The sequence below is a fragment of the Bombina bombina genome, chromosome 4 (genome assembly GCF_027579735.1).
Source record: "Bombina bombina isolate aBomBom1 chromosome 4, aBomBom1.pri, whole genome shotgun sequence".
Lineage (NCBI taxonomy): Eukaryota > Metazoa > Chordata > Amphibia > Anura > Bombinatoridae > Bombina > Bombina bombina.
This window is the reverse complement of record NC_069502.1, coordinates 287,503,828-287,516,988: the sequence shown is the minus strand read 5'-3', so window position 1 is coordinate 287,516,988 and position 13,161 is coordinate 287,503,828. Positions and strand designations below refer to the sequence as shown.

The following is a 13,161-nucleotide window of genomic DNA, read 5'->3' as shown; positions in this document are numbered from 1 at the left end:
TTAGTACTCAATTGATATTAGAAGTTCATGGTAAAACAGAATACCAGAGAACATTTAGCTCGGCCGACATCCCTTTAGTACGCCCTGTGCTTTCAATGGATATCACAACTGTGCTAAATCTTCTCATATTACAAGTTGAAAGTTATGGGTTGCACGTGATCGCAAGACAAAATATCACTAGAAGAATTAGTACAACCTTTGACTTGAGTAAAGTGTTAGGGCTAGAATAAAAATTTCACAAAACACATGTAACGCATGTAAAACATGTTAAAATAAAGATATATATATATATATATATATATATATATATATATAAACATATTTGATTGAAAATATAAGTTTATTATTTTTAAAAAAAGGGGTAAAAATGGTTAAATGGGGATATGGTATATGATAAAGTCACTCACAAAAAATTATCAGCGCTAAAAATGGAAGATGGAACCACCAAATAATAAAAAACTTTGAGGGGCTTTACAATGTGCCCAGTAAAATAGGTATCATAATCTCTATAATTAATGTGCCAAAAAATGAATTAGCAAATATGACAAGAAATAAATAAACAAACACAGAGCGATTTCGCCAATTAAGACTTCTGCTCAATAGCAACAGTACATACTCGGCTAGATTATGAGTTTTGCGGTATGAGTGAAAAAGCAGTGTTATGGCTCTTTTTCACTACCGCTGGTATTACAAGTCTTGCAGGTATATCTGTACCGCACACTTTTTTGGCCGTAATGCAACGTGACTACCGCAGCTTTCAAAAAGTCTTTTATCAATGGGACTTCAATAAAGCCGGTATTACGAGTTTGCCTGGGAGGCCAAAAAGTGAGCGGTACAGTCTATACCGTCAAGATCCGTACCGTAAACTGAACGCCAGTAGTTATGAGTTTTGCTCTACAAATCTGTAGCATAAAACCCATAACTAAAGTGCTACAAAGTACACTAACACCCATAAACTACCTATTAACCCCTAAACCGAGGACCGCATCACAAACACTAAATTAAAATTATTAACCCCTAATCTGCAGCTCCAGACATCACTGCCACTATAATAAACATTTTAACCCCTAAACCCCTGCACTCCCACATCGTAAATACTAGTTAAATATTATTAACCCCTAATCTGCTGTCCCTAACATCGCCACAACCTACATTATTGTTATTAACCTCTAATCTGCTGCCCCCAAAATCGCTGCCACTATACTAAAGTTATTAACCCCTAAACCTAACCCTAAATCTAACCCTAACACCCACTAACTTTAATATAATTAAAATAAATCTAAATAAAACCTACTATTAATAACTAAATAATTCCTATTTAAAACTAAATACTTACCTATAAAATAAACCCTAAGCTAGCTACAATATAACTAATAGTTACATTGGCCTAGATTTGGAGTTTGGCGGTAAAAGGGCTGTTAACGCTCCGCGGGCTTTTTTCTGGCCGCACCATAAATTTAACTCTGGTATCGAGAGTTCAAACAAATGCTGCGTTAGGCTCCAAAAAAGGAGCGTAGAGCATTTTTACCGCAAATGCAACTCTCGATACCAGAGTTGCTTACGGACGCGGCCGGCCTCAAAAACGTGCTCGTGCACGATTCTCCCATAGGAAACAATGGGGCTGTTTGAGCTGAAAAAAAACCTAACACCTGCAAAAAAGCAGCGTTCAGCTCCTAACGCAGCCCCATTGTTTCCTATGGGGAAACACTTCCTACGTCTGCACCTAACACTCTAACATGTACCCCGAGTCTAAACACCCCTAACCTTACACTTATTAACCCCTAATCTGCCGCCCCCGCTATCGCTGACCCCTGCATATTTTTTTTAACCCCTAATCTGCCGCTCCGTAAACCGCCGCAACCTACGTTATCCCTATGTACCCCTAATCTGCTGCCCTAACATCGCCGACCCCTATATTATATTTATTAACCCCTAATCTGCCGCTCCCAACATCGCCGCCACCTACCTACACTTATTAACTCCTAATCTGCCGAGCGGACCTGAGCGCTACTATAATAAAGTTATTAACCCCTAATCCGCCTCACTAACCCTATCATAAATAGTATTAACCCCTAATCTGCCCTCCCTAACATCGCCGACACCTACCTTCAATTATTAACCCCTAATCTTCCGATCGGAGCTCACCGCTATTCTAATAAATGTATTAACCCCTAACGCTAAGTCTAACCCTAACCCTAACACCCCCCTAACTTAAATATAATTTACATCTAACGAAATTAATTAACTCTTATTAAATAAATGATTCCTATTTAAAGCTAAATACTTACCTGTAAAATAAATCCTAATATAGCTACAATATAAATTATAATTATATTATAGCTATTTTAGGATTAATATTTATTTTACAGGCAACTTTGTAATTATTTTAACCAGGTACAATAGCTATTAAATAGTTAAGAACTATTTAATAGTTACCTAGTTAAAATAATAACAAATTTACCTGTAAAATAAATCCTAACCTAAGATATAATTAAACCTAACACTACCCTATCAATAAAAAAAATAAATAAACTACCTACAATTACCTACAATTAACCTAACACTACACTATCAATAAATTAATTAAACACAATTCCTACAAATAAATACAATTAAATAAACTAGCTAAAGTACCAAAAATAAAAAAGAACTAAGTTACAAAAAATAAAAAAATATTTACAAACATAAGAAAAATATTACAACAATTTTAAACTAATTACACCTACTCTAAGCCCCCTAATAAAATAACAAAGCCCCCCAAAATAAAAAATTCCCTACCCTATTCTAAATTAAAAAAGTTACAAGCTCTTTTACCTTACCAGCCCTGAACAGGGCCCTTTGCGGGGCATGCCCCAAGAAGTTCAGCTCTTTTGCCTGTAAAAGAATAAATACAATACCCCCCCCCCAACATTACAACCCACCACCCACATACCCCTAATCTAACCCAAACCCCCCTTAAATAAACCTAACACTAAGCCCCTGAAGATCTTCCTACCTTGTCTTCACCATCCAGGTTCACCGATCCGTCCTGAAGAGCTCCTCCGATGTCCTGATCCAAGCCCAAGCGGGGGCTGAAGAGGTCCATGATCCGGTCAAAGTCTTCATCCAAGCGGGGCAGAAGAGGATCTTCCATCCGATTGAAGTCATCATCCAGGCGGCATCTTCTATGGTCTTCCATCCGGAGCGAAGCGGCAGGATCCTGAAGACCTCCAGCGCGGAACATCCATCCGGACCGACGACTGAACGACGAATGACTGTTCCTTTAAGGGACGTCATCCAAGAATTAAGGTAGGAATTTTCTGATTGGCTGATGGAATCAGCCAATCAGAATCTAGTTCAATCCGATTGGCCGATCCAATCAGCCAATCAGATTGAGCTCGCATTCTATTGGCTGATCGGAACAGCCAAAAGAATGCGAGCTCAATCTGATTGGCTGATTGGATCAGCCAATCGGATTGAACTTGATTCTGATTGGCTGATTCCATCAGCCAATCAGAAAATTCCTACCTGAATTCGAGGGACGCCATCTTGGATGACGTCCCTTAAAGGAACCGTCATTAGTCGGGAGACAACGGAAGAAGAGGATGGATCCGCGTCGCCTGCTTCAAGATGGACCCGCTCCGCACCGGATGGAAGAAGATCGAAGATGCCGCTTGGAGAAGATGTTTGCCGGTCCGGATGTCCTCTTCTTGCCGGATAGGAGGAAGACTTTGGAGCCTCTTCTGGACCTCTTCAGCACCGGATTATGGATCGCCAACCCCCGCTTGGGTTGGATGAAGATGTTGGAGCCAGGACGGATCGGTGATACCTGGATGGTGAAGACAAGGTAGGAAGATCTTCAGGGGCTTAGTGTTAGGTTTATTTAAGGGGGGTTTGGGTTAGATTAGGGGTATGTGGGTGGTGGGTTGTAATGTTGGGGGGGGGGTATTGTATTTATTCTTTTACAGGCAAAAGAGCTGAAATTCTTGGGGCATGCCCCGCAAAGGGCCCTGTTCAGGGCTGGTAAGGTAAAAGAGCTTGTAACTTTTTTAATTTAGAATAGGGTAGGGAATTTTTTATTTTGGGGGGCTTTGTTATTTTATTAGGGGGCTTAGAGTAGGTGTAATTAGTTTAAAATTGTTGTAATATTTTTCTTATGTTTGTAAATATTTTTTTATTTTTTGTAACTTAGTTCTTTTTTATTTTTTGTACTTTAGATAGTTTATTTAATTGTATTTATTTGTAGCAATTGTGTTTAATTAATTTATTGATAGTGTAGTGTTAGGTTAATTGTAGGTAATTGTAGGTAGTTTATTTAATTATTTTATTGATAGGGTAGTGTTAAGTTTAATTATATCTTAGGTTAGGATTTATTTTACAGGTAAATTTGTTATTATTTTAACTAGGTAGCTATTAAATAGTTCTTAACTATTTAATAGCTATTGTACCTGGTTAAAATAAATACAAAGTTGCCTGTAAAATAAATATTAATCCTAAAATAGCTATAATATAATTATAATTTATATTGTAGCTATATTAGGATTTATTTTACAGGTAAGTATTTAGCTTTAAATAGGAATAATTTATTTAATAAGAGTTAATTTATTTCGTTAGATGTAAATTATATTTAAGTTAGGGGGGTGTTAGTGTTAGGGCTAGACTTAGCTTTAGGGGTTAATACATTTATTAGAATAGCGGTGAGCTCCGGTCGTCAGATTAGGGGTTAATAATTGAAGTTAGGTGTCGGCGATGTTAGGGAGGGCAGATTAGGGGTTAATACTATTTATGATAGGGTTAGTGAGGCGGATTAGGGGTTAATAACTTTATTATAGTAGCGCTCAGGTCCGCTCGGCAGATTAGGAGTTAATAAGTGTAGGCAGGTGTCGGCGACGTTGAGGGGGGCAGATTAGGGGTTAATAAATATAATATAGGGGTCGGCGGTGTTAGGGGTAGCAGATTAGGGGTACATAGGGATAACGTAGGTGGCGGCGCTTTGCGGTCGGAAGATTAGGGGTTAATTATTTTAAGTAGCTGGCGGCGATGTTGTGGGGGGCAGGTTAGGGGTTAATAAATGTAATATAGGGGTCGGCGGGGTTAGGGGCAGCAGATTAGGGGTACATAAGTATAACGTAGGTGGCGGTCGGCAGATTAGGGGTTAAAAATTTTAATCGAGTGGCGGCGATGTGGGGGGAGCTCGGTTTAGGGGTACATAGGTAGTTTATGGGTGTTAGTGTACTTTAGGGTACAGTAGTTAAGAGCTTTATGAACCGGCGTTAGCCAGAAAGCTCTTAACTCCTGCTATTTTCAGGCAGCTGGAGTTTTGTCGTTAGAGCTCTAACGCTCACTTCAGAAACGACTCTAAAAACCGGCGTTAGAAAGATCCCATTGAAAAGATAGGATACGCAATTGACGTAAGGGGATCTGCGGTATGGAAAAGTCGCGGCTGAAAAGTGAGCGTTAGACCCTTTAATCACTGACTCCAAATACCAGCGGGCGGCCAAAACCAGCGTTAGGAGCCTCTAACGCTGGTTTTCACGGCTACCGCCGAACTCCAAATCTAGGCCATTGTATCTAGCTTAGGTTTTATTTTTATTTCACAGGTAAGTTTGTATTTATTTTAATGAAGTAGATTAGTTAGTAAATAGTTATTAACTATTTACTAACTACCTAGCTAAAATAAATACAAAGTTACCAGTAAAATAAAACCTATCCTGAGTTACACTAAAAGCTAACCTTACACTACAATTAAATAAATTACATTTATTAAATACAATTAACTAAATTACACAAAATAAAAAATAAATGATCAAATATTTAAACTAATTACACCTAATCTAATATCCCCATCAATATAAAAAAGCCCCCCCAAATTAAAAAACCCTAGCCTAAACTAAACTGCCAATAGCCCTTAAAAGGGGATTTTGCGGGGCATTTCCCCAAAGAAATCAGCTCTTTTACATTTTTAAAAAAATACAAACAACCCCCCAACAGTAAAACCTACCACCAACACAACCAAACCCCCCAAATAAAAACCTATCTAAAAAAACCTAAGCTCCCCATTGCCTTGAAAAGGGCATTTGGATGGGCATTGCCCTTAAAAGGGCATTTAGCTCTTTTTCGGTGCCCAAACCCTAAATTAAAAATAAAACCCACCCAATAAACCCTTAAAAAAAACTAACACTAACCCCCGAAGATCCACTTACAGGTTTTGAAGACCCGACATCCATCCTCAACGAAGCGGCAGAAGTCCTCAGCGAAGCCAGCAAAAGTCTTCATCCAAGCGGGCCGAAGGTTTTATCCAAGCCGGCAGAAGTCTTCATCCAGACGACATCTTCTATCTTCATCCATTCAGCACAGAGCGGCTCCATCTTCAAGACATCTGGCGTGGAGCATCTTCTTCTCTTGACGGCTCTTCTCGAATGAAGGTTCCTTTAAGGTTCCTTTAAGTGACGCCATACAAGATGGTGTCCCTTGAATTCCAATTGGCTGATAGAATTCTATCAGCCAATCGGAATTAAAGGTGAAAAAATCCAATTGGCTGATGCATTCAGCCAATAGGATTGAGCTTCAATCCTATTGGCTGATCCAATCAGCCAATAGGATTGAGCTCGCTTTCTATTGGCTATTCCAATCTTGGATGACGTCACTTAAAGGAACCTTCATTCGAGAAGAGCTGTCGGAAGAAGAGGCTGCTCCGCGCCGGATGTCTTGAAGATGGAGCCGCTCCACGCCGGATGGATGAAGATAGAAGATGCCGTTTGGATAAAGACTTCTGCCCGGTTGGATGAAGACTTCGGCCCACTTGGATGAAGACTTCTGCCGGCTTCGCTGAGGACTTCTGCTGCTTCGTTGAGGATGGATGTCGGGTCTTCAAAAACTGTAACTGGATCTTTGGGGGTTAGTGCTAGGTTTTTTAAGGGTTTATTGGGTGGGTTTTATTCTTAGCTTAGGATTTGGGCTGAAAAAGAGCTAAATGCCCTTTTAAGGGCAATGCCCATCCAAATACCCTTTTCAGGGCAATGGTTAGCTTAGGTTTATTTAGGTTTAGGTTTTTATTTGGGGGGTTTGGTTTTGTGGGTGGCGGGATTTACTGTTGGGGGGTTGTTTGTATTTTTTTTACAGGTAAAAGAGCTGATTTCTTTGGGACAATGCCCCGCAAAAGGCCCTTTTAAGGTCTATTGGTAGTTTAGGCTACGGTTTTTTTTTTATTTTGGGGGGCTTTTTTATTTTGATAGGGCTATTAGATTCGGTGTAATTAGTTTAAATATTTGATCATTTCTTTCTTATTTTGTGTAATTTAGTGTTTGTTTGTTTTTGTAATTTAGTTAATTGTATTTAATTAATGTAATTTATTTAATTGTAGTGTAATGTTAGGTGTTAGTGTAACTCAGGTTAGGTTTTATTTTACAGGTAAATTTGTATTTATTTTAGCTAGGTAGCTAGTAAATAGTTAATAACTATTTACTAACTAGTCTACCTAGTTAAAATAAATACAAATTTAGCTGTGAAATAAAAATAAAACCTAAGCTAGATACAATGTAACTATTAGTTATATTGTAGCTAGCTTAGGGTTTATTTTATAGGTAAGTATTTTGTTTTAAATAGGAATTATTTAGTTATTAATAGTAGGTTTTATTTAGATTTTTGATTAATTACATTAAAGTTAGGGGGTGTTAGGGTTAGGGTTAGACTTAGGGTTAGGTTTAGGGGTTAATAACTTTAGTATAGTGGCGGCGACGTTGGGGTGGAATATTAGGGGTTAATAACTGTAATGCAGGTTGCGGCGATGTCGGGGGATGGCAGATTAGGGGTTAATAAGTGTAGGTAGGTGGCAGCGATGTCGGGGAAGGGAGATTAGGGGTTAATAAGTGTAATGTAGGTGTCGGCAATGTCGGGGCAGCAGATTAGGGGTTAATAACTTTAGTATAGTAGCGGCAACGTTGGGGTGCAATGTCGGGGGTGGCAGATTAGGGGTGTTTAGACTCAGGGTTTATGTTAGGGTGTTAGGTGTAAACATAACTTTTTATTTCCCCATAGGAATCAATGGGGCTGCCTTACGGGGCTTTACGCTCCTTTATTGCAGGTGTTAGACTTTTTTGATGTCTATGTGAAAATCGTGCACAAGCACGTAAAACCAGCTCAAAGCAGCGCTGGTATTGGAGTGCGGTATGAAGCTCAATTTTGCTCAACGCTCACTTACTGCCTGCTAATGCCGGGTTTTTGCAAACCTGTAATAGCAGCGCTATAGGGAGGTGAGTGGTGACAATACCTTGCAAGTTAGCACCGAGCCGCTCATAACGCAAAACTCGTAATCTAGCTGTCTTAATATACAACTAGTGTATATTCAATAGTCACCCACTCAAAGTTCTTATACGTGATGTGTATGGAGATAGAGTCTTTAAACAGTTTGTTCCACGCAATGAGCTTCTATGATGACTGAAACACAGAATCCCCGGTTGCAGCTTGAATATGGAGCGTGCCGTTGGCGTTCCTCCTGGAAAGTGAATATCTGTAAAGAGCCAAAAAACAAGCGCAACCTAGATTCAAAGTAGCAAAGTGGTTTAATAAACAATCTTATGCACTTACAAGAGAGTTAAACTTAGGCATATCTGTAATACTTCCAGTTTGGCTGTGTCTTTGTAGCTGTTCAAGATCAAAGCATGATCCCTCTGTTAAAACTGTTCCTTTGAGTTAAAATAGCCAAACCTCGGCTAAAAGATTTGAATCCTCTGGGTAAGAATAACTCTGACTCCTCGTTAAGAGCAACTTTGACTCAACGCGTTTCCTCTGCCACCTAAGCAGACTTTATTAAGAGATTTTAGAGTGTATACTATGTTTTACAGTCAATACAGTTTAAATAAACCGCCTAACAAACACACCCACTCAACGATTGGATGGCACGAGTGATGTAATAGCCAATCCGGACACTGCTAGATGAAACCTCATAAAACGGGGTCTCATTGTCATTACGGATTAAATTTGGTAATGTTATATGGCCACTAATTTATACGGGCATCATAAAAATGTTAATGCTGTTCTGCGACCCAATTTTATTTTTTACAATCAACACAGTTTAGGCATACCGCCTAGTATACACACCCACATAATGACTGGGTGCCACGAGTGACATAATAGCCAATCCGGACAATTCTAATTGGAAACTCATAAAACTGTGTCTTTTTATTTTTGCAAGTTGAATTTAATAATGTGATATAGTTAATATTCATATGGGCATCATAAAGCACAACAGTAATAATATTATTATACAACCCAATTTGTGAATGTAACTTAGTTTATAAAATAAACCCTATAGATCTATAATTCTTATCATTAAAGGTGAAACTATGATATAGACGTAGAAGCCATTACTTAATAGGCTTTTTCAACTTCTATGGAAATTTGATAACCTGAGTCACTTATATGGCTTACAGGGATGGTAATAAAACCATGCTATCTTGCCCATCAAAAATCCATATGCTTGTGTCACTGATTTAGCACTTTGACAATATCGTCCTCCCCAATACATAGTGGGTGTGTTTTTACAGATAATTGTTTCCATTAAACAGTATAATGATACCTAAAAATATTTATGAAGTATAATAAAAAGCATAATATATTTCATATATAACAGAACCACAATTAAATAAAAATAAAAAATTAAAAGCCAATTGAATTGCAGGTTAGATATAAAAAAAATTATTTAATTGCAAAATCTTGGGACCCATCTCAGTTATGGAATCTGTCTCCAGGTTTAATTAGCGGACATAAACAACAATTCTGTCTTTTACACTTGAACACACCATTACTCAAACGTAACCATCCAGACAGAGTGCTAACTTGTTTAGTCCTCAAATTATCTAATATATCCCCTGACTTCAATGTTGCTAATATATTTTTCAAATTTTGATTCTTTTTAAAGACCACACTCAGTCCATCAGTTATCACCTTACCTAGGATAAGATCTAGATTGAGAACATCCCATTGTTTATTAAGAGCAGATTTATTATTTTGTGCTCCCACACTATATGTAGTAATACAATTGATTCCATCCTGTTTCTTGTCTCTGGTATGTGTATGTAACAAGCTGTCCCTATAGGGAAGCTGACTGTTTTCTCCCTAGCATTTCTTAACAAATTTTGATCAAAACTTTTTTTTTGATCGAATCTTTAAGAAAATATTGCTTGAGTGTTAGTTTACGTATATATTTCTGAAGGTCAATGAAAGTTTTGCATCTATCGGGAAGCTTTTTTGGGGCAAATTTAAGCACTTTACTTAGGAGACGATACTCATTGTCATTTAGTGACTTACTCGATAGTTTGTAAAAATCTTTTTTGCCTTCTTCTAGTAACCCCATCTTGGCCTCTGCCTGTCTTATCCTTCTACCTCCCCTAACTCCTTGCTTTGTTCCCATTGTCTTTTATTATTTCTTTGGTTCATCCCTCCTGGATATCTCCATGGACTTCCTGTTGTTGATTCCCACCTCTGCGATATTTTCTTAAAGATAGTGTTAGTAGGTCAATAGAGAATGAGAGAATTATAGGTTTGGGAGCTATTGATTTTAATACTTTAAATCATATAAGAGAATTGGAAAAAGAATCTGGTACTAGTGCAAGTCAGGAAGTATAAATTTCAGTAGAGAGTCTTTTGGATCTTAGTATACATGATGAGGATCCAAAATTTAAACATAGTGATCTTAAGAGACCTTCCTCTTTCAATCCAACATATGCACAAGGGGAATACCTTCCTGTTTTTAATAAATTGGTCACGGAAGAACTGAACAAATACTTTAACAAAAGATAGATACATTTACTATCAATAAATATAATGACAATCTCACCACCCAAGATAGAGCAGCCCTTAGAGATCTTTAAACAGATCCAAGTATTGTGATAAGACAGGCTGACAAGGGTGGTGGGATTGTCATACAGGACAGAGCTATCTATGTTCAAGAAGAAAATAGGTTGCTAAGCAATGAGAAGACTTATATATTCAATCAGGACCTATTTGAATTGATTAGCAAAGCAAAAGAGGAAGGCATTCTGACCCATGACAAATGTATCTATATCTACACTCCCTGTCCAAAAATTCCCATATTTTATCACCTCCCGAAACTGCACAAGGATAGTGCCAACCCGCCAGATAGACTCATAGTGTCTGGGATCAATTCCATCACAGAACCAATGTAGATTGGTTCTTGCAACCTTTCGTAAATAATACTAAATCATACTTAAAGGACAATAGGGAGGCCATTAAATTATTTGAAGGGTTAGAATGGGAAGATGAATACAAGTGGATAACTTGTGATGTGGCGGCTTTATACACCAGCATCCCTCATGAAGCTGGTGTCAAAGAAATTTATGAATATTGTTCCAATAGTGACCTACCGCAATCACAAACCAAATTTATAGCAGATAGTATCTTTTTTATTTTAGACCATCATTATTTTAACTTGAATGAGGTATTCTATAAACAAGTACAGGGCACGACGATGGGGACCACTATGGCCACATCCTATGCCAATATCTATATGGCATCCTTTGAAGATCATTTGGAATAATAATCCATTTCATGATAATATAATAGCTTATCGACGGTACATTGATGATGTGATTCTTATTTGGAGAGGAGACAACACAGTAGCAGAACAGTTTTGTAGCCATATCAATACTAATACCTATAATTTGACTTTCACACACAGAATAGATAAAGAGTAAATAGATTTCTTGGACCTCACTCTCTTTTGTAACCAGATAACGAAAAAAGTGGCAGTAAAAAACTATAGGAAGCCTACTGATAGTAATGGCTTCCTCAATGCCAAAAGTAGCCATTTACCTAGTTGGAAGACCAATATTCCTTTTGGGCAGTTCCAGCAGATACGCAGGAACTGCACTTTAGATGAAGACTTCATTAAGGAGGCAGATGTTCTTGAGAATAAATTTAGACAAAATGGTTTCAATCAAAATTTGGTAAGAAATGCTAGAGATAGAACAGTCAGCTTCCCTAGGGACAGCTTGTTACATACACATACCAGAGACAAGAAACAGGATGGAATCACATTTATTACTACATATAGTGTGGGAGCACAAAATATTAAATCTTATCTTAATATACATTGGGATGTTCTCAAACTAGATCCCATCCTAGGTAAGGTGATAACTGATGGACCAAGTGTGGTCTTTAAAAATAATCAAAATTTGAAAAATATATTAGCACCCTCAAAATTGAAGTCAGGGGATATATCAGATAATTTGAGGACTAAACAAGTTAGCACTCTGTCTGGATGGTTAGGTTTGAGTAATGGTGTGTTCAAGTGTAAAAGACAGAATTGTTCTTTATGTCCGCTAATTAAACCTGGTGACAGATTCCATAACTGGGATGGGTCCCAAAATTTTGCAATTAAAACCCGCTCAACTTGTAACACCACTTATTCAGTATACATGCTAACCTGCAGTTGTAGTTAAATATACATTGGCAGGACCAATAGAAAAAGAAAAAAATGGGTCTACGAACATATTACCAATATTCAAAAAGGATTCAAACAACATACGAAGAACAGTACACAAAGACTGTTAAATCTACGTAAGTGGAAGACAAAATGGATCCATAGATTAGGGAGTCTTTCGCCCCATGGGCTGAATATAGATTTAGATCTTCAAGCCTTTATGGATTGAGTAGGTTTTATCAATTTGACTAAATCATGTGAGGTTTTTTATATCTAACATGCAATTCAATTGGCTTTTTATTTTTATTTTTTATTTAATTGTGGCTCTTTTACTGTATATATAAAATATATTGGGCTTTTTATTATACTTCATAAATATTCTAAGGATCATTATACTGTTTATTGGAAACAATTATCTGTAAAAACACACCCACTATATATTGGGGAGGACAATATTGTCAAAGTGCTAAATCAGTGACACAAGCATATGGATTTTTGGTGGGCAAGATAGGATGGTTTTATTACCATCCCTGTAAGCCATATAATTGACGCAGGTTATCAAATTTCCATAGAAGTTAAAAAAAGCCTATTAAGTAATGGCTTCTATGTCCATATCGTAGTTTCACCTTTAATGATAAGAGTTATAGCTCTATAGGGTTTATTTTATAAACTAAGTTACATTCACAAATTGGGTTGTATAATAATATTATCACTGTTGTGCTTTATGATGCCCATACAAA

At 37.4% G+C, this 13,161-nt stretch overlaps 1 protein-coding gene across 1 annotated transcript in view; it reads left to right on the top strand.

Annotated features, from left to right (window-relative positions):
- The window catches only part of LOC128656215 (mast cell carboxypeptidase A-like), a 173,551-nt gene that overhangs the window by 110,982 nt on the left and 49,408 nt on the right, over positions 1-13,161 (top strand). The gene's annotated exons all lie outside the window — the stretch shown is intronic.